A 21,042-nucleotide genomic window follows, 5' to 3' on the forward strand; every position below is an offset into this window, starting at 1 on the left:
CGGAGACCAAGTCCCATCTCCACATCTTCACTGGGAATAAATTCACAGAGAAACTTTATCCTTTGTTCTGGACTGGATATATAAACCAGTGGCTGAGAATCTGCTCCGGTTCCGCTCCGGGTCTGTAAATAGGTCGGGTTGCAGGACTGCCGTCAGGAATAAGTCAGTGGGGTAACTGGGATGAGTGGTGGTCGTGCTGAATGGAGGAGGGAGTTTAAGGTGATTTTTGGAAATAAGGGACATGTAGTGGTGGTCAGATAGCATCTGTGGAGGGAACTGAACAGTTCATATTTCATCTCGAGGCCCTTCAGCAGAATCAAGTTTAACATCACCAGCATACGTCATGAAATGCATTAGCTTTGCAGCAATACAATGTGATACATGATCATAGAGGGAAAAACTGTGAATTACAGTGAATATATTACAGGGTCTATTATATAGTTGAATAAAATGGTAGCACAAAAGTAGTGATGTTTATGTTCCTGGGTTCAAAGTCCATTCAGAAATCGGACGGCAGAGGGGAAGAAGGTGTTCCTGAATCATGGAGTGTGTGCCTTCGGGATTCTGTTTCTCCCTACTAATGGCAGCGATGAGAAGAGGGCATGTGCTGGGTGGTGTAGGTCCTTAATGATGGACGCCGCCTTTCTGGGGCACCTCTCCCTGAAGATGACCAGGATACTACCGAGTCTACTGTCTATGATTGAGCTGGCTAACTTTACGACTCTCTGCAGATCCTGTGCTGTTCCCCCTCCCCACCCCCATACCAGACGGTGATGCATTCAGTCAGAATCTTCTCCATGGTACATCTGTCGAAATTGCGAATATTTTTGGTGACGTATCAAATCTCCTCAAACTCCAAATTAAAAATAGCCGCAGTCTTTCCTTCTTTATAGTTGCATCAATATTTTGGATCCAGGTTAGGTCCTCAGAGATATTGACACGCAGGAACTTGAAGTTGCTCACTCTCTCCACTTCTGATTCCTCTGTGAGGTCTGGTGTGTGTTCCCTCGTCTTACCCTTTCTTTGGTCCTACTGACACTGAATGCAAGGTGACGTCACTCAACTAGCTGGCAATCTTGCTCCCGTACACCCTCTCACCACCATATGAGATTCTGCCAACAACGGTTGTATCTTTAGTAAATTTATAGATGGCATTTGAGCACGCAGTCTTGGGTGTAGAGAGATTGAGCGTTCATTATCGGCGATGTGGAGAGGTAATTTCCGATCAATACAGAACGTGCTCTTCCCATTAGGAAGTCGAGGGTACCGTTGCAGAGGGACATACAGAGGTGCAGGTTCTGGAGATTTTCGGTCAGGATGTAGCAATGATGGTGTCAAATGCTGAGGTGAGGTCAATAAGCAGCATCCTGACATACGTGTCTATTGTCCAGGTGATCCAAGGGCGCATGGAGAACCAGGGAGATCGCATCCAGCACAGATCTATTGCAGTGGATCCAGGCCCTTGCTGAGGCAGGAGCTGATTCTAGCCAAAGCCAAACTCTTAAAGCACTTTAGCACTGTAGATGCGAGTGCTGGTGGACGACAGTCGTTAAGGCAGCTCACATTGCTCTTCTTGGGCACTGATATAATTGTGCCCTTTTGCAGCCGGGGGAGTTTCTGACTGTTGCAGTGAGAGGTTGAAAATGTCTTTGAACACACCCGCCAGTTGGTTGGCACAGGTTTTCAGAGCCTTACCAGGTACTCCATCGGGGCCTGCCATCTTGCTAGCGTTCACTCTCTTGAAAGACAACTGGCGTAGGCCCCAGAGACCAAGATCAGAGGTCACCAGGTGCTGCCAGGATCCACAACTGTAGTTTCATTCTCCTTTCAAAGCGAGCAGGAACAGTGTAGAACTCGTCTGGAAGCGAAGCATCTCTGCCAGTCACGATGTTTGGATTTCACTTTGTAGGGAGCAATGTCCTGCAAACACTGCCAGTGTTGATGTGCAACCAATGTCGCTTCTAACCCTTACTCTGAATTGTCAAAGGCCTTCTGAAAATCCAAGTACACCATGTCTACTGCATCTCCTTTGTCTACTCTGCTTGTAATTTCCTCAGAGATTTGCAGTAGGTTTGTCAGGCAGGAATTTCCTTTCAGGAAACCATGCTGGCTTTGGCCTTTCTTGTCATGAGCCTCCAGGTGCTCCGTAATCTCATCCCTAACAATCGATTCCAACAACTTCCCAACCACTGATGTCAGGCTAACAGGTCTATAGTTTCCTTTCTGCTGCCTCCCACCCTTCTTAAGTAGCAGAGTAACATTTGCAATTTTCCAGTCATCCGGTACAATGCCATGATTTGTCAATTCATTAAAGATCCTTGTTTATGCCTCAGCAATCTCCTGCTACTTCCTTCAGAACCCGAGGGTGCATTCCAACAAGTCCAGGAGGTTTATCTATCCTCCGACCATTAAGCTTGCTGAGCACCTCCTCAGTCATAACTTTCACTGCACAAACATAACTTCCCTGACACTCTTGAATGTCCGGTATACTGCAGACGTCTTCCACTGTGAAGTCTGATGCAAAATACGCATTCAGTTCCTCTGCCATCTCTGCATCTCTCATTACAATATCTCAGGCATCATTCTGTATCTACCCTCGACTCTCTCTTAGACCTTATATATTTAAAAAGCTTTAGTATCTTCTTTGATATTAGTCATCAGCTTCCTTTCATAATTCATTTTTTCCTTCCTAATGCCCTTCTTAGTTTCCTTCTGCAAGTTTTTAAAAGGTTCCCACTGCTCTATCTTCCCACTAACTCTGACTTCCATGTATGCTGTCTCTTTTGCTTTTATTTTGTCTCTGACTTCACTTATCAGCCACGGTAGTGTCCTTCTTCCAATCAAAAATTACTTCTTATTTAGAATATATCTGTCTTGCACTTCCCTCATTTTTTGCAGAAACTCCAGCTATTGCTGCTCTGCTGTCCTTTCTGCTAGCGTCCATTTGCAGTCAACCTTGGCAAAGCTCCCCTCTCATGCCTTTGTAATATTCTTCATTCCGCTGAAATACTGACACATTGGAATTTAGTTTCTCCTTTTCGAATTTCAAAGTGAACTCGATCATATTGTGATCACTGTTCCCTAAGGGTTCCTTAGCCTTAAACTCTCTTATCAACTTCAGATCAATGCACAACACCCAGTCCAACACAGCCCCTCCCCTAGTGGGCTCAACAACAAGCTGTTCTAAAAAGCCATCCCTTCGACATTCTAAAAATACTCTCTCTTGAGGTCCAGTACTGGCCTGGTTTTCCCAATCCACCTTCATGTTAAAATCCCCAACAATTATCATGACATTGCCCTTCTGACACACCTTTTCTACCTCCTGTTGTAATTTGTAATTAACATCTCGGCTGCTGTTTGTTATGGTCATGCATTTTGGTAGAAGAAATAAATCAGTAGACCGTATTTTATATGGAGTGAAAATTCAAAAAATATGAGTCTTTGTGCAGGATTCCCTCAAGATTAATTTGTAGGTTGAATCTGTGATGATAGAGACAAATGCGGTGTTGGAATTAATTTCAATAGGATGAGGATATAAGGCAAGGATGTAATGTTGAGGTTTCATAAACCTCTGGTGAGGCCTCACTTGGACTATTGTGAGCAGTGTTAGGCACCTTATCGAAGAAAGGATGTGCTGACACCGGAGACGTTTCAAAGGAGTTTCACCATTGTAAGGCATCAAATAGAGAGCGTTTGATGGCTCTGGGCCTGTACACACTATAATTCAGAAGAATGAGGGATGACTCCATTGAAACATGGAATATTGAAAGGCTTTGATAGAGTGGGTGTGGAAAGGGTGCTTCCTACACTGGGAGAGTCTAAGACAGAGAGAACACAATCTCAGAACTGAAAGGCATCCCTTTTGAACGGTAATGAGGAGGAATTACTTTAACCAAGACTGGTGAATATGTGGAATTCATTCCACAGACAGCAGTGAGGCCACATGTTTAGGTATACTTAAGGCAGAGGTTGAAAGATTCTTGATTACTCAAGGCATGAAGGGATACGGAGTGAATTAGTGGCTGAGAAGTAAAATGGATCAGTCATGATGAAATGGCGGAGCAGACTCTATGGGCCAAATGGCCTAATCCTGCTCCTAATTTTTATGATTGTGCAATTTCTTCTTCTTTTTTGCACATTGGGTGTTTGATGTGAAACCTTCTGGTTTCGTTGGCTGTGTAAGCCCAGGGAAGCCAATCTCCAGCCCTCACCAAACTTGTGAGATTGAGGCAGTCTCCCACCCCAAACCCCTGTCTGGGTGGATGCTGTGTAATCTGCTGCCCTGTTACAAATTATTGCCACAAGATACAGACAGTACACTGCAAACGGTGAAAGGAATTATATTTATGTATCTTAACTTAGCTGAAGGATTCGTAAAGAAAAGGGCCCATTTTAATTAAACAGTCAAACATGCACAGGTTGCAGCTCATCTTTAACGTCTCTGTCACTCTCGCGCGGGGCCACTGGTCTGCGTGAAAGTCCACACCACCTTCCGAATGCCATTGGCAATCCATCTCGAACAAATGGGTCTCCCACCAGGTCGTATCCTATGACCGGTTCTCCCCAGCATCTCCTCTCAGAGAAAAGCCCCAAGCCCAACCTTCCTGTCCCTCCCCAGAGAAACCTCCCCTTAGTCTGACCATCCTAATTGGATGGCACACATCTCTCTCATCTCTTTTCTTCAACCAGAACCCAAACAAGCTGGAAACACAGGTCTGATCTTACAGAACTGCAAAATGAAATACGTACAGCATAACAGTGAAAATATGAACCAGGGTGTTACACTGTCCCTCCACCAAAATGGTCATGTCCCCATGATTTTGAAATAATTTGTCGTCCTGTATTAATAACACAATTTTCAAAGGAATTTCGTGATGTCGACACCCCCAATCCATTTATAAAGGGTAGTGACATATCTCACGAGGGGCATAGTCATAGCATCTGCTCCCCTGGTGCTACATAGGCCAGCCTATCTGGCGTCTCCTGATTCTTTGAGACCTCCTTATCCCATCATCTACTTCAGTTTCAGAAACTCCTTGCGATGCTTCTGGTCTATATGGCGGGGCCTCCCCCTGTCTATTACTCATGTCGTCCAGCAATTCCAATCCCTCTGCACTTGGCTGAGCTCAGCTTCGTTCCCAGGTTGTAACACAGCCGGTGTGGACTGGATGTACCACACAGTCCCTCGTTTACGCTCATCACTCAGCCCATGGCGGCCACACACTTCCTCGAAAGCAGCTCGGAACGCGGGGAGAATGGACAATGTTTTCCGGAAGCTCTCTCCAACCTTCTCCTTGCAGTCCCCCACTAGCCTCCTCACAATAAGGGTATTCGTCCGCACTAGAACTGAAGCGTCATCCTTCTCGACTGGGTCCGGACAAACCAACACCAACGTATCAAGGACCTCAGCTACCCCCACATCTGCCTCCGAAAACTCCAGCTTCAATGACGAGTAACCATCGTACGCATAGTCATCCGTACTAATACCCCAGATCTCTAGCGCACTGAGTGGTGTCAATGGTAAATACGTCAAATACCTGTTGTAAAACTTGGCATTTTCTCCTTGGAGCGGCGGAGGATCTGATAGGGGTGTACAAGATGATGGAAATGGCTAGCACGAGAGGGCATAGCTTAAAAGTGTTTGGAAGTAGGTACAGAGGAGATGTCAGGGCTAAGTTTTTTTACGCAGAGAGTGGTGAGTGCGTGGAATGGGCTGCCGGCGACGGTGGTGGAGGCGAATACGATGGGATATTTTAAGAGACTCCTGGATAGGTACATGGAGCTTAGAAAAACAGAGGGTTAAGGGTAACCCTAGGTAATTTCTAAAGTAAGTACATGTTCGGCACAGCATGTTGTGCTGTAGGTTTTCGATGTTTCTAACAGCGAAGTAACCCGAGAGCCGGCGTCAAGTCTGGCTCTAGTATAAGTACCCTCAATCCGTAGCGATACGCTGGACCTTGCCTCCAGGAAACAGAACAGACTGCTCTTACAGAACTGCAAAAATGAAACACTACAGCATAACAGTAAAAATGTGAACCAGGGCATTGCAAATGTTTCCTCAGAACGAGTTGCATAGCGTTCCTTTGTTTCATGGCTGCCTGCGGGAAGATGAAACCCATGATCGTATACTGAATGATAATAAATGTACTTTGAATCTTTGCAGTTGCTGGAATCCAGCAGTGCAGCCTAATTTCCTCCTGAAGCATGAACTCAACCATCTATTTGCCTCCACTGATACTGCTTGACCCGCTGAATTCTCCTGGCAATTTAATTTCCGCTCCGCAACTCAGGGCTTTGCCAATCCAGCTGATGAGTACGAGAAGTTCAACTCGTTGCACAACCGCTCTCAACTATTCGCTGGAGATGGCGAGCGACGCAAAGACTTGTTCAGTTCCACGGTGCAGGAGCGGCCCCTGCTGCTAGACATCGGTACTGCATGAGCTTTATTCAGAAATATTACAAAAGTGGTTATTTACTTAAAAAAATATTCGTTGACTCTGAGTCCTTATTCAATTGTTACGTATTCAGGCAACAATAATTATAGATGAGTTAGACGAAGGGTTTTATAACAAATAACACGTTTATTAAACACTGATAACAAACCCCCTTCAAATGTAAACAAACCCAAACAATGATCCGAGCTCAGCTGCTCAAACAGTCCTTAATAGCGTTGCAGTCCCAAACAGTCTTTAAAGCAGTATTGAAAAGAACTCAGGTCTTTAAAGCGATATGCCGACAGAAAACAGTACTTTAAAAACGATATGCCGACAGTTCAAAAGCTCACGGTACTTTTAAAAGGAGAGACTTTTTAAAGCGATGTAAATTCTCTTCCACGTCGATGTCCTTCGATTCCCAGCGTCGAACTCCCACGTCGAATTTTATTAAATATAACAGCTTAAAGTGACTGACCTTCCTTCCACAATATTCTCAATCTCCCGCTTTTTCCAGCGGAGACTATCATGAGAATAGTAAACGAAATCCTTCCGAATGAGGATCACACAAGGTCGAAGTCAATCCATCGAAAATCGATTTTTCTCGATCTCCATTTTCCAAACTTCACTCTCCCTTAGCAAAGAAACCGTTGGCTCTGACCTTTTAAACTTTAGGCATTATATAAAACTTCATTTTTAACTAAACTGCGTCATCACATTAAATCACACAGTGATATGAAGTCATCTTGGCAAATCCTGCCACGAACTGCCCCACCTGACAGGGTGGGTCTCCCTTTTATACCCTGTAGAAAAAAACCTGTCACATGATGTCTACTGGCGGGAAAATGACATCACTCCACCATTACCTCATGTCCAGTATAACTTCAACCCCAGACACGTGACAAGGGTACCACTGTCACGTGTCACGGGTACGTAACACCTCCCTCCAAAAAAAAAACATTTTTGGTCTGACAAGAACAAAAATTTTAACAATTTCTTACAAAAAAAAACAAATGTATAAATTATATAACATACACAATATACAATACAGTAGGAGTGTTACAATAAAAAAAACCACTCCAAAAAAAAAACATTGTACATTCAATATCGAGATAGACAATCAGCAACCACATTATCTTTACCTTTAATATGAGTTATCACAATATTGTACTCTTGTAACATCAAACTCCAATTTAACAATCTTCTGTTTTTGTTTTTCATCTTACTCAGAAAAACTAACGGATTATGATCAGTGTAAACAATAAGTGGTTTTTGAGTTGTACCAACATATACCTCAAAATATTCTAAAGCCAAAACAAGAGATAACAATTCTTTCTCTATTGTTGAATAGTTTCTTTGATGCTTATTAAATTTCTTAGAAAAGTAAGCTACTGGATGATCAACCTTATCACCCTCATTCCTTTGCATCAATACTGCTCCCGCAGCTTCATCACTAGCATCCACAGCTAATGAAAAAGGTTTTTCAAAGTCAGGTGCCTTAAGCACAGGTTGTTCACATATCATTGTTTTTAATTTTTCAAATGCTTCCTCACAAAACACTGTCCACACAAACTTCACATTCTTCTGCAGAAGGTTAGTTAATGGAAGGGCAACATTAGCAAAATTCTTACAAAATTTTCGATAATATCCTACCATTCCCAAAAACCTTCTGAGAGTTTTTTTCCCCGTCGGAGTGGGAATTTCTAAAATTGCCTGAACTTTTGCCTGAACAGGAGCTACCTTACCTTGACCCACAACATAACCAAGGTAAGTCACAGTAGCATGTCCAAATTCACTCTTGGCTAAATTAATAGTCAAGTTAGCTTTTGAAAGCTTTTCAAACAATTTCTCCACCGCAATTATGTGTGCTTCCCAAGTATCATTTCCTGTCACTAAATCATCAATATAAGCATCAGTATCTTTCAATCCCTGAATCACAGAATTAATCATCCTCTGGAAAGTACCTGGGGCATTCTTCATCCCAAATGGAAGAACATTATACTCATATAACCCAGATGGAGTTACAAATGCAGAAATCTCTCTACCTCTGTCCGTTAATGGAACACACCAATACCCTTTCAATAAATCAATCTTTGTAAGGAACTTTGCTTTTCCAACTTTATCTACACAATCATCTACTCTAGGAATTGGATATGCATCTGTCTTCGTTACAGCATTCACCTTTCTATAGTCCGTACAAAACCTAATACTACCATCAGGTTTTGGCACCATAACACATGGCGAACTCCAATTCGAGTTAGAATGTCTAATAATATCATTTTCGTTAACATGTATTCAATTTCTTTCTCAGCAAGTTCACATTTTTCCATGTTCATCCTATATGGATGTTGTTTAATAGGTTTGGCATCTCCAACATCTACATCATGTGAAGCTATAGTAGTCCTTCTCGGAACATCTGGAAACAAATCCTTATACTTAAAAATCAATTCCTTCATCTGTTGTTTCTGCTCTAGCTGTAAATGTGCTAATTTCTCATCCATATTTTCCAAAATGATCGAATTAGGTAACCTAACAGAAACAATGTTAGATTTAGAATGAAAGTCAGATGAATCATCTATCATGTTCCCAGTTAAATCCAACTCATTCTCACTAACCACAACAGTCACAGTATCAGATTGTTTCTCAAAATATGGTTTAATCATATTTATGTGGCAAAGTTGTGTTGACCTTCTACGATCTGGAGTTTTTATTACATAATCCACATCATTAACTCTAGACACAATTTCATAAGGTCCATGAAATCTAGCTTGTAAAGGATTTGTCTGCACTGGGAAAAGAACCAACACCTTATCTCCAGGCTTAAACATCCTCATCCTAGCTTCCTTATCATACCAAGTTTTCATTTTCTCCTGAGCCAACTTTAAATTTTCCTTGGCTAAGCTACAAGCTTTATGTAACCTGTCCTTAAATTTCAAAACATAATCCAACAAATTAGTATGCACTTCCTTACTAATCCATTGTTCCTTCAATAAAGCTAAAGGTCCTCTAACTCTATGCCCAAACACAAGTTCAAATGGACTAAACCCTAAAGATTCCTGTACCGATTCCCTTACTGCAAATAAAAGTAAGTTTATACTCTCATCCCAGTCACCTTCATTCTCCACACAATATGTCCTAATCATATTCTTGAGAGTAGAATGAAACCTCTCCAAGGCACCTTGCGATTCTGGATGGTATGCAGACGAAGTAATTTGCTTAGCTCCCAATTTATAAACTATCTGTTGAAACAATCCAGACATAAAATTACTACCTTGATCAGTTTGTATTTCCTTAGGCAATCCAAAATAAGTAAAGAATTTTATAAGAGCCTTCGTCACAGTTTTAGCTTTTATATTCCTAAGTGGCACTGCCTCTGGAAACCTAGACGAAGTACACATGATAGTCAACAAATACTGATAACCAGTTTTTGTCTTTGGTAATGGACCAACACAATCTACAATAACTTTAGAAAACGGTTCACCGAATGCTGGAATAGGTTGTAATGGAGCTACTGGTGTAACCTGATTTGGTTTACCCACAATTTGACAAGTATGGCACGTCTTACAAAACATCGCCACATCTTTTCTTAAACCAGGCCAGTAAAAATGTTTTAAAATCTTGTCCACAGTTTTCCTTACCCCTTGATGTCCACCTAAAGGCACACTATGAGCTAAAGTCAAAATCTCATTCCGATAAACTTTAGGAACAACCACCTGGTAAACAACATTCCATTCCTCACTTGCAGGAATTGTAGGCGACCTCCACTTCCTCATCAACACTCCTTTTTCCAAGTAATATCCTACTGACACCTTCTCAATTTCACTACCTAGTAAAGCTTGTTCCCTTAATTTTATAATCTCAGGATCTCTATTCTGCTCTGCTATCATCTCCTTCCGAGACAGAGATAAATCTTCATAGTCAGACTTACTCCCAGAACCTTGTTCAAACAACGAAGGTAAGAAAGTCTCTGACACATCCTCAAAACTCGAATCCTGAGTTGAACAGTCATGAGTAACAACCTCATTCTGCACATCAATTTTTTTAGCCATAGCTCTAGTCACAACACAGGAAGAATCTGTGTTAGAATTCACCTCTGGTTCCTCTGACTCCATTGTCAAATGCACTTCAGGAAAAACTTGTCCACCTGCCAAGTCATTACCTAACAATAAAGAAATACCCTTCACAGGTAAGCTATGCTGTAATCCTACCTTAACAAATCCTGTAACTAACCCTGACTTTAAATTTACTTCATGTAAATGTACAGGCATAAAATCACTTCCAACACCTCTTATGTAATTTACCTCACCAGTATCACTCTCTTCATTAAAATTCAACACACTATCTAACATCAGTGATTGAGAAGCTCCAGTATCCCTAAGAATTTTTATTGGCACCAGAGTGGATCCTTCTTTCAAGGATACAAACCCTTCAGTTATAAAATGATCATATCCCTTTCTAACTTGGTCAGATCCTAACAAATCCTCATTTGTGTTTACCAAACCCTGTAACTTTACAGGTGCTTTAGTATGTTGCACACAAGCATCCGGAACTGCTTCCTTCTCTTTCTTTTTCAATTTGAAACAGTTAGCTATTACATGGCCAGGCTTCTTACAATAGTTACAAATAAGACCAAACTGTCTTTCCTTCACAGGTTTTCCTTCCTCCTTACCTCTCTCATTAACCTCTAATTTAATTTCTGATTTACCTTGAGTCTCCATATTATTTTTCCTCTTAAAAATTCTACCCTGAGGAAATTTATTCTTATGGATTAAAACATACTCATCAGCTAATCTAGCACAGTCCTGCAATTTATCAGTATCCCTCTCATTTAAGTAGGTCCTTACTTCAACAGGAATGCTTCTTTTAAATTCCTCCATTAAAATCAGCTCTTTCAAAGTCTCATAGTCCTCATTTACATTTTTAGAAGAAACCCATCTCTCAAAACACATAGCTTTATCATAGGCAAATTCCACATAAGTCTTTTCCACAGACTTTTTCAAACTCCTGAATCTTTCCCTATACGCTTCTGGGACCAATTCATACGATTTGAGAATATTTTCTTTCACAATATCATAATCTAATGCTTGCGCAGCAGTTAAAGCTGTGTAAACTTGCTGTGCCTTGCCTTTGATTACACTCTGTAATAACACTGACCATTTATCTTTCGGCCACTCTGACATCCGAGCAATAGTTTCAAAATGTTGAAAATATCTCTCCACTTCTGTTTCACTAAATGGAGGGACCAATTTAATTTCTTGGCTAGCAACAAACGGTTTTTTAGAATCAGCAGACTGTTCTACAGACCTTAATTTCGCCATTGCATATTCAAAATCTCTTTGCTTTTGTTCAGCTTCCATTTTACACCTCTCTAACATCATTTGTTCGATTTGCAACTGCATCTCCAGATTACTTATTGGAAACGATTCTAAAATCGATTCTTCAAAAGCACCCGAAGCCACATAGTGAGACGCGATTTTTCTCTGTATTACAGCTTTTGATGTAGTCGACAAAATCCCTTTAAGATGCAACCGATTAGCAATTTCAGAGACTTCAGTTTTTTTCGCCTTCGCTAACAAATCCGCGACTGGCGAATCCAGAAACTCATCAATATCCATCGAGCAATCCCCGTTACCAAAACACCGATTCAAAATTCAAAAAGCTTATTAAACTCAAACAATTCAATTCCGGACGTAGCCCCCATATTTATGTTACGTATTCAGGCAACAATAATTATAGATGAGTTAGACGAAGGGTTTTATAACAAATAACACGTTTATTAAACACTGATAACAAACCCCCTTCAAATGTAAACAAACCCAAACAATGATCCGAGCTCAGCTGCTCAAACAGTCCTTAATAGCGTTGCAGTCCCAAACAGTCTTTAAAGCAGTATTGAAAAGAACTCAGGTCTTTAAAGCGATATGCCGACAGAAAACAGTACTTTAAAAACGATATGCCGACAGTTCAAAAGCTCACGGTACTTTTAAAAGGAGAGACTTTTTAAAGCGATGTAAATTCTCTTCCACGTCGATGTCCTTCGATTCCCAGCGTCGAACTCCCACGTCGAATTTTATTAAATATAACAGCTTAAAGTGACTGACCTTCCTTCCACAATATTCTCAATCTCCCGCTTTTTCCAGCGGAGACTATCATGAGAATAGTAAACGAAATCCTTCCGAATGAGGATCACACAAGGTCGAAGTCAATCCATCGAAAATCGATTTTTTTCGATCTCCATTTTCCAAACTTCACTCTCCCTTATCAAAGAAACCGTTGGCTCTGACCTTTTAAACTTTAGGCATTATATAAAACTTCATTTTTAACTAAACTGCGTCATCACATTAAATCACACAGTGATATGAAGTCATCTTGGCAAATCCTGCCACGAACTGCCCCACCTGACACGGTGGGTCTCCCTTTTATACCCTGTAGAAAAAAACCTGTCACATGACCTCTACTGGCGGGAAAATGACATCACTCCACCATTACCTCATGTCCAGTATAACTTCAACCCCAGACACGTGACAAGGGTACCACTGTCACGTGTCACGGGTACGTAACACAATAAATAAAGTTATTTACAATAAATTATGCGTTGACTCTCTTCATATTCAAATTAAAGATATTTACAATAAAACATTCGTTGACTCTCAACCCTTAGTCAAGGATTAAAGACTTACTTACAATAAAATTATTAACAATAAACAACCAGGCGTTGACTCTCATTCCTTTACCGAAGGTCCTTTACGGTCACATTTCCAGCCACTCCTGGGGCACCATGTTGATTCATCTATCCACACCGCTGATGAGGGGTATTTTCCTCCCCACCCGACCCCTCCCACTCCCGTGAGTGATGAACCTTAAACTGTAGTCTTTCCCCAACGGGCCTTCGCGGTGGCTGCACCGAGTTTGAGTGCATCCCTCAGCACGTATTCCTGCAGGCGAGAATGTGCCAGCCAACAGCATTCCCCCCACGGACATCTCCATGTGCTGGAGGACCATCAAGTTTCGGGCCGACCAAAGAGCGTCTTTCACCGAGTTGATGATCTGCCAGCAGCACCGGATGTTGGTCTCGGTGTGCGTCCCCGGGAACAGCCCGTAGATCAGAGAGTCCTCTGTAACGCAGCTGCTGGGGATGAATCTCGACACTGGTCCCTTCCATCCTCCTCCACACCTTCTCCACAAACCCACAGTGTGCAAAGAGGTGGGTCACCGACTCCTCCTCACTGCGGTCCTCCCGTGGGCAGAGGGGGTGTGGAGGCGACGTTCCGGGCGTAGAGGAGGGATCGGACTGGGAGGACCCCTCTCACCGCCAGCCAGGCGAGGTCTGGCGATGAGGCATTTTGTCCAGATGAACTGGACAGTCTGCTCAGGAATCACCCCACTGTGTCCATCTCGTCCTTCTCCTACAGCGCCTGCAGGGCATTACGGTCGAATAGCCTTGGGTCAGTGGCGTTGACCTGGAAGAACTTTTCTACGAAGGACAGGTAAGGCGGTAACGACCAGCTGACGGGTGTTGCGCAGGAAAGGGGCCAGACCCATCCTTCGCAGCCAGGGCGACAGGTAGAACCTGGGCACGCAGTGGTACTTTGTGCCCACGTACCTGGGTTCCACACACAACCTGATGCAACCACATTGATGCACACGAAGCTGGCCATCAGGGTGAAGGCGACATTGGGGACGTTCTTGCTCCCATTGTCCAGGGACTTGTGCATGACTCACTCCATCCTTGATCCCCAGACGAGCAGGGCATGGGAATGATATCGCCAGTAATACCGGATCAACACACACACTCGCGCAAATTCCTGAAGACGAGTGATATTTTTCTTTTAAGAGCAAAAACGCGGACATCTGCAGATACTGGAAATTCAAGCACACACAAAATGCTGGTGGAACACGGCAGGCCAGGCAGCATCTGTCGACGTTTCGGGCCGAGACCCTTCGTCAGTTTCTCAACAAAATGAACTTTTGCAGGCGACCTTGAAACTGCATTGATGGAATACAGTAATGTATTGAAGTGCACATTTTATACAAGAATGCCCAAGAGCCTGGACCGTGAAGTTGACTGAATGTAGCGGGACTCTGCATATCGTCTTAAGCCTTAAATTAGAAGCATGGAGCACAGAAGGCAGGGAATATAACAAAAAAAGGTAAGCAGCAAATTACGACGCGAAATCAAAACATCCCCCGGTACCAAACCGCCCATCCGCAAATCAAACTGACTAAATAAATGTTTCTGTTTTTATATTGAAAATCAGGGGAGAGCGCGAACGCAGTCCCCCACTACCACAAATTTTGCAGTCGAGTATCCCGCATTTGGGGACATCGCAGGCGTCAGCACACCCGAAGTGCAATGGGATAGCCTCGTCCTGGGAGAACCGCCTTCATGATCACGGTCTCTCCCCTGCCAGGTAAGTATGCTTTCTCTTCGCCGCCATCCACATCCAGGCTTATGCCATACCCCTCAGAATTAAGGCAACCAAATATTTTAAAGACCTATTTCCTACTTTTACACACCATACCCCTAGAATACCGTTACCACAAATGCTACAAATCTAGATTAGTTGATTAGCTGCTGTAGTTCACTGGTGACAATTTCCGGACCTTAATCTGCATATAATCCAAAAAAGGAAATCTGCGCCACGATTGGTTTTGCAGCTACTGCGCCTTACCGAACCCGACCGCACGGTGTCAGTGTTTTCATTGAGGAAATGCAGGGAGCTGCCTGAGGCTCACAGGGTGAATGGACAGGCGACCCCTTCCCCTACCCCGCACACTGTGATTGCACTGGAAAGGGTGAAGGGGAGATTAGCCAGGATGTTGCAGGGGTATCAGCTTTTCACTTATGAAGACAGTGACAGTGAACACAGGACAGCGCATAAGCAGGTTTTTCGGCCAAAATTGCCTGTTATGTTAAATTAAATGAAACTCCTTCTGTCTGCGCACGGTCCGTATCCCTTCATATCCCGCATGTTCTAGTTTAAAACCCTCTTAAGCTGCACCGTATCCGTTCCACCACCACCATACCTGCAAACCTGTTCCGGCAGCAAACATCAATGTGTGTGTGTAAAAAAAAATCTCCTTTAAACTAACCCCCATCATAAAAATGGATGTATTTGAATTTTCTCTTCTGTGGAAAAGATTCCAAAAACCTCTTCTATAAGTGTTTCTCAGCAGTTTTCACCTTTTGTCTCCATTCTTGACACTCGAAAGAAATCCAGAGGGTTAGATTAGTTTTCTTGGTGGAGGAGAAAGGTGAGCATAAATGGGAGAGAGAGGCTGAAAATAAGAACTTTTACCCCATGGCTGGGCGAGCTCAAAGCAGGGGGCCTGAATTTAGGTGCAAGGGTTAGCAAGAAAGAACTTCATCTGTGGTTGTAATCTGGAAACCTACTGACGGGGTGGGGGGGTAGCAGGGATTGTCACAACATTTAACATTTAATATGGAGGCCCATTTTATCAAACACCTTCAGTCCATCTGCCAAAAGTGGAGCCTCCCACTGGCCACACAGTATAGTTCTGATTCCTGTTACCGCTCAACATTTCAGTCCATGACCTCCTCATGTGATATGATGAGGCCTCCCTCAAGGTGGAGGAGGAAAACCTTATATTCCGTCAGGGTATCCAACTAACCCCCCCCCCCCCCCCCCCCCCGCTCTTCCTTTCCCTACCCTGGCCCTTTACGCTTCTCACCTGCCTGTAACTTCCCCCGGTCCTCTCCTCCTTCCTTTTCTGCTACAGTGCAATCCCCTCACCTGTCAGATTCCTTCCTCCCCAGCCCTTTACCCATGTTAAATACCTGGCTTCACCTGCTGGCTATCCTCCTTTCCTTCTCCCCACTTTTCTTTATTCTGGTGTTTTCCTCTTTCTTTCTCAGTTCTGAAGAAGGGTCTCGGCCCTCGGCCTGACCGTTTGCATATATGCTGCCTGACCTGCCGTGGTCCTCCAGCATTTTGTGTCTGTGTGTGTTGCTTCGGATTTCCAACACATGCAGAATTTCTCTTGTTGATGATTTAAGAAGCGTCTCTTGTCAGTTTTCACCCTTGACAATAAGAATTGGCACAAAGAGAATTTGTATCAGTAAACGAATACTTTTATTGGTTCAACTGAAGCAAACATGCAAATCATCCAGAACAAACCTCTGACCCTCCCTGAATAAGCCAAAGGTTCCTTCTCATTCGGGTTCAGACATTCTAGTTAAAGGAACATGTGTGGCAAAAGTATCACACAAAAATATTGTGCACACGCTTTCATTTGTGGTGGTGCCAAGGAATACACAGTCAATACTGGGTCCATCTGCCTGTGAGAGACTGAATTTGGTGAAAAGAGTTTTCGTCCTGGACAGTGACACAGAGTCAGAATACAGGCACTTGATGAAAGAGTACGAAGACTTGTTCAAAGGGCTTAGTTGTCTTTCAGGAGAGCACATGATTAAAATTGACAACACAGTGCAACCCCTAGTACATCCATGTAGAAAAGTACCTTTTGCATTACGTCATCAGAATCAGAATCAGACTTTAATCGCCAAGTACCTATGCACATACAAGGAATTTACTTCCGGCAGATGTTGTCTCTCTGCTCATAACAATAATAATGATAGATATAAATGAAAATATAAATTATACATACAGGTAGTGCAATCCAAGTAATAGTTAGCCGACAGTTAACCGGCAGTTAACTGTTCAGCAAAGTGACTGCAGTAGGGAAAAAACTTCTCCAGTGCCTATTAGTCTTAGTCTGGAGGGATCTGAAGCGCCTACCAGACGGAAGCAGATCAAACAGTCCGTGCGCAGGATGGGAGGAGTCCTTTATGATGTTCCCCGCCCTCTTCCGCTGAAAACAAAGCTGAAGTGACAGAATATTGCATTACAGTCGGCAGTAGGTGATGTAACTCGACGGCAGGTTCAGCTCATGGAGACTATAAAAGCAGTAGCTGCAGTGTCTGAGATGACCACACAGGAGGCAATTGATGATGTGAAAAAGTAATGGCAGGAGGAGGTTGTTTCAATGCAAGTGATGATGAAAGAGATGCTGAGATTCAGTTTCATCACCGTCTAGAGCAAGAAAGCTCACAGTGGGCACAGTATAAGGAAGCAGTGGAACAGGAATTGACTGATCTAAGGAGATGTTTGTCTGAAAGACAAGGAGTTAAAATAAGGATACAAGTCAAAATGAACACATGGACACAGAAAGCTACAGTTCTTGAAGACGTACAACCCAGATCATACATGGTCCAAACAGAAGAAGGAGCAGTGTTAAGAAGAAATCACAAAGACCTCAAGAAAGAGCCAACTTCAGAGTTTCAGTTAACTGATGCAGACCAGACAAAATGTGGAAATAACTATGAAACACAAAAACTGTGTGAACCACTTAGAAGGTCTACTCGTGTTCATAAACCCCCCCCCCAGAGAGACTGATAGATACATGTTAAATTATGCATTTGCATTGGTTAATGTTGCTAATTGTTTTTCTTTAAGGAAAGGAAGATGTGGTGAAATCACGTGTAATGACGTGTCAGAATGTGATTGGAGAGAGTTCAGAGCAGGTGCAGAAATGATAGAATGATCTGAAACATGGTTTGGGTGTGTTGCTGTAAATAAAAGTTCTAATTCTTCCAGACTATGATTCTTTATTGTTAACCCACGGTACGTATAAATATAAAGAATGCAACAATTTGTACTCCTTGTGGGAAGTCAGAGAGACCTCCAGTATCCCATATAAACACATCTGCACCCGCTGCATCGACTTTTAGCTACTGAGAGAACTGGAGCAGCAGCTCGTTGTTTGTAGACTCATGTGGGAGATGGAGGGGATATCAGACTGCTGGAAAACAATGATGGAGGGGGAATAATACGGGACAAGGAAATGGCTGACTACCTGAATTAGTATTTTGTATCACTCTTCATCGTGGAAGACAGAGGCAGTGTGCTGGAAGTTCCCAGTGCCATGGGTAATGAAGTGTGTGAAATTCCCGCTGCTGGGGAGAAGGTTCTTGGGAAACCGAAATGTCAGAAGGCAGATAAATCACCTGGACCACATGGTGTACACTGTGTGAAAGAGGTGGCAGAGGAGATTGTGGAGGTGTTAGTCATGATCTTTTAAGAATCAGTAGATTCTAGAATTGTCCTGAAAGACTTTATAGATGAAATGCTCTGGGATGCTCTCCATAAGTATGCCTTCGTCCACTTGGATGATATCCTAACCTTCTCGATGTCCATGGAGGAGCTCACGTCCGAGGTATCTTGAAGAGTTTATAGAACATGGACTTTATGTCAAGCTGGGGAAATCCAAATTTCACGCGACCACCGTTTCATTTTTTGGGTTTTATCATCTCCAATGACAATCTCAAAATGGACTCCACTAAAACACAGGCAATCTGAGATGGGCCACAACCATCCAGTATGAAACAACTCCAATGATTCGTGGGATTTGCCAAATTTTACAGAAAGTTCATCAATAACTTCAACAGCGGAGGCTCTGCTGACAGCACCAACTAAAGGACCACGAGCCCTTTTGTTGGACTACCAAGGAACCCTTTTATTGTCTGGACAGATCACAAAAACAAGATGTATTATCAGGAAGCCAAGAGCCTAAATCCTATGCAGGCCATGTGGTCTCTTTCCTTGACCCACTTCAATTTCATCCTGACATATCAACCAGGGTCAAAGAATCAGAAACCGAATGCCTTGCCTCATCAGTTCAACAAACCTGAAAGAGAGGATCAGCCTACCACCATTTTACCACAAGCTAAGGCGATAGCGCCAATTTGTTGGGAAATCAACGCACTTGTTTGCAAGGCCCAGGCACAACGGGAGATTCCTAAAGACAATCCTCCGGGCTGTCTGTTCGTCCCAAATTCCATCTGGCCTCAGGTACTTCAATGGGGATATGCATCGAAAATGAATGCCCCCTAAGGAATTGCCAGGACCCACAGGACCCATAAGTTTATCAAGAGAAGATACTGATGGCTTGCAATGGCGTGATAGGTCAGTAGGCATGCGAGGTTTGCCCAGCACACAACCTCAAGGGCACTGTCACCCTCTGCCTGTCCTGGACAGACCAGTGGTGCACATCTCCATGGACATTGTCGCAGATCTTCCGCCTTCCAAGGGAAAGACCACTTTCATGGTAATTGTAGATCGCGTTTGAAGGCCTGCAAATTCATTACCTTGAACAAACAACTATCTGCGGCAGAGACGGCCAAAATTGTACAGGACCAAGTTTTCAGGATCCATGGTTTTCTGATGTACATTGGGTCGGATTGCAGTCCGCAATTCGTGTCACGTTTTTGGAGGGCGTTTTGTATGCCGATTGGGGCAACAAGGAATCTTTCTTCTGGGTAACACCCACAGTCTAACGGCCAGATGGAGTGGTTGAACCCGGAGATGGAACAAACCATAAGATGCCTGGCCTCAGAAAATAAAAGAGACATTTGGTGCAGAGCTCGCCCATATTCTGTGCACGGAATGCCCATGCTCGATCGCCAGTTTGAGTATTCTCTTCCCTGAGCAGGAAGCCAAGGTTATGCTTCTTGCGGTCGAAGATCTCGTCTGACGCTGCCAGGAAAAATGGTCTCGGCAAGGGAGGCTCTTCCTGGAAGGCCGAAATGAAGGCTCAGAGTAAGAGATGACAAGGACCAGCTTTGTAGCCTGGGCAACATTGTCTACTCAGGATTTGCCTCTCCAGAAGTTGGCAACCAAGTTCATTGGGACATTCAAAGTGCTCAAGAAATTAAACCCAGTGGTTTACACCTTGCAGCTCTGCAAAACTCTCAAGATCAATCCCACCTTCTGCATTTCCAAATTAAAACCTGTAAGCACCAGTCCTTTAGCCCTGCTGCCACCCAGGCACGTCGGTGAGGAACAGGTCTTCACCATAAAAGGAATTCTGGATTCAACGAACTGTTCGGCAGTTCCTCGTGCACTGGGAATACTTCGGACCCAAGGAACAGTGCTGGGTTCCTGAAAGGGACATCTTGGTTCAGCTCTAGTCCATCATCTCTCCGAGCAGCCAGTTCCGGCAGCAGTCAGTTGTAGTGGAGATGGTCCTGTTGTGACACGCACCCGACAGCACAAGCCTCCAGGGTTTAGATGCTCAAAATCGGAATTTGATTGCTGTCACGGCCCCTTTAAAGATTCAGTACCGCCCATTAACTGGCAACTGATAATTGGCCGGGATTTTAATATTTAAAGAGCACCTGGGCTGAGGTTCGTTGCTTAATCATCGCTCAACTTTGGCTTCTTGTCTAGCGTCCTGTTTAGTTCCATGTCTTCATTTCTGTCTCGTATCATGTCTTGACTCTTGTCCCGGACACTCCAGCACTTCAGACATTACCATCCGCGCCGATTTCTCTCGTCACACGTCCACCATATCCTTACCTCTTCTGACTTTATGAACTTTCGTGAGGTCACCTCTCATTTTGCTACATTCCCTGGAATAAAAATCCAGCGAGGCCAACCTCTCCCTATAAATCAAATCCTCTTGTCCATTTGGCATCCTCAAAAATCTCGTGATGTGTCTTTTCTGTCGCAGGGTGACCAAAACTGGACACAACACACCAAGTGTGGCCTCTCCAGTGACTTGTATAACTGCAACGTTTTGTCCCTACTCC

The 21,042-nt window shown here is 43.5% G+C and overlaps 1 non-coding gene across 1 annotated transcript; it reads right to left on the reverse strand.

Moving 5' to 3' along the window:
* Positions 1-14,686: 14,686 nt before the first annotated feature.
* Positions 14,687-14,850, reverse strand: LOC140722281 (U1 spliceosomal RNA). Its single transcript, XR_012097573.1, has one exon. It is a non-coding gene; the product is annotated as a U1 spliceosomal RNA (small nuclear RNA).
* Between the last annotated feature and the right edge of the window lie 6,192 nt (positions 14,851-21,042).

The sequence above is a fragment of the Hemitrygon akajei genome, chromosome 2 (genome assembly GCF_048418815.1).
Source record: "Hemitrygon akajei chromosome 2, sHemAka1.3, whole genome shotgun sequence".
In the NCBI taxonomy this organism is placed as follows: Eukaryota; Metazoa; Chordata; class Chondrichthyes; order Myliobatiformes; family Dasyatidae; genus Hemitrygon; species Hemitrygon akajei.